At 44.0% G+C, this 1,710-nt stretch overlaps 1 pseudogene; it reads left to right on the top strand.

Moving 5' to 3' along the window:
- Window positions 1-301: 301 nt before the first annotated feature.
- On the top strand, window positions 302-402 carry LOC130471051 (uncharacterized; annotated as a pseudogene).
- The last annotated feature ends 1,308 nt before the right edge of the window (window positions 403-1,710 follow it).

The following is a 1,710-nucleotide window of genomic DNA, read 5'->3' as shown; positions in this document are numbered from 1 at the left end:
ATGGTGATGGCGGTTGGCTTGGTGTGTTTTCGAGCTTCTCTAATCGCGAGGTAAGCTTCTTTATCATCCGTGCTTGCTCTATGGCGTACACCGAACCCTTACCATCTCACTCCTACCTTTCCCATCATAATTCCTTGTGCCTACATGCCAAGATTGATAGTTTTGAACTACATCCTCAATGATTTCCTCTATTTGGTCCTCAGTTTTGTTCATGATAGGACCTCCCGCGCCCGCATCAAGACTTGTCTTTGAACTTGGACTCAACCCCAAGTAGAATGTTTGAAGCAACAACCATTTATGGATCCCATGGTGAGGGCATTCCCTTTGGTACTCCTTAAAACGATCCCAAGCTTCGAAGAGTGACTCATCTCGCCTTTGCTAAAAGGATTGAATCTTGTGGCGACACTCTGAAGGAAATAGTGCCCTTGGTCCAAGTATGCATATAATATTAAGTCTAATAAATGCGGTTCAGTATTAATTAACAAGTTAATAATTCAGTGAGATCAAGTGAGCTGAATGCCTAGCTAGAGGCCGCTTCAGTTCAAGTGGAATTAATGATATAAATCCACAGCTTACTCTTGACTGAATCCGTAGGGTCACACAAATAGTACGTAAATGGATCAAGTATTTAATGGCATTAAATACTCCATCTATGGATATTCGGAATCGACGGATCTTGGTTTCAGTGGGAGCTGAGATCGTCACAAGCAAGAAATGAATACTCTGGAAACGATGATATTGCCGGAAACGGAAATATGGATCGCATCGGAAATATAAATATTATCCAAGTCGTAGATTTTGCCGGAAACGGAAACATGGTACGTATCGGAAAATATTATCGGAAATGGAAATATTACCGGAATCGGAAATATTGCCGGAAACGGAAATATTGTCAGAATCGGAAATATTATCGGAATCGGAAAATAATTCCGGAAACGGAAATATTAAATATTTGTTCGAAATGGAAATTAATTCCGGAATCGGAAATATTAAATATTGTTCGTATCGGAAATAAATTCCGGAATCGGGAAATTAATCGGAAGCGTATCGTACGAATTAGCATCGGACGAGGCCTGCCAGACGAAGGCCCAGCACGAAGCCGGGCCATCGCCCAGCAAGCCAGCGCGCCACAACGCACCAGCCAAGGCTGCGCCAGGCCCACCGCAAGGCAGGCCCAGCGCGCGCCAAGGATGCGGCAGCGTGTGGGCCTCGTGGCAATGGGCTGCGAGCTCGCGGGCTACGCGCGCGCATGGCGCCCCTCGTGGGCTGCTGTGCGTGCGTGTATGTGTTTGTGTGCTATACGAATCCTAAAGCTATCAGGTTTCGACATATGATTAAATTCCGTATCCTAAAAGGATAAATTAATTAAATAAGAGTTCTATTAGGATTCTAGTTTAATTAATTCGTACCCTAATAGGATTCCAGTTCCTTTTCCATACCTCTATAAATAGGTACCTAGGTTCATAATTTATAGACACAATTGAAGTATTCTAAAGGTAAGATTTTGAAGAAAAATCAGCCATACACTTGCACCATTATAGCCGAAATTCCTAAGCAACCTTAAGGGCGATTCTAGTTGGTCAAGCTTAAGGCGGATCCGGACGTGCTGTGGACTATCTACGGAGGGACGACATTTGGAGTCCTAAAGACTTGTTCTTGTTCGGTTCGGGCGCAGCTAGGGAGGGCACGCAACAAAGTGTATGCATCTAA

The sequence above is a fragment of the Spinacia oleracea genome, chromosome 3, assembly GCF_020520425.1.
Source record: "Spinacia oleracea cultivar Varoflay chromosome 3, BTI_SOV_V1, whole genome shotgun sequence".
NCBI classification, from domain to species: domain Eukaryota; kingdom Viridiplantae; phylum Streptophyta; class Magnoliopsida; order Caryophyllales; family Amaranthaceae; genus Spinacia; species Spinacia oleracea.
This window is presented reverse-complemented; position numbering and strand designations above follow the sequence as displayed.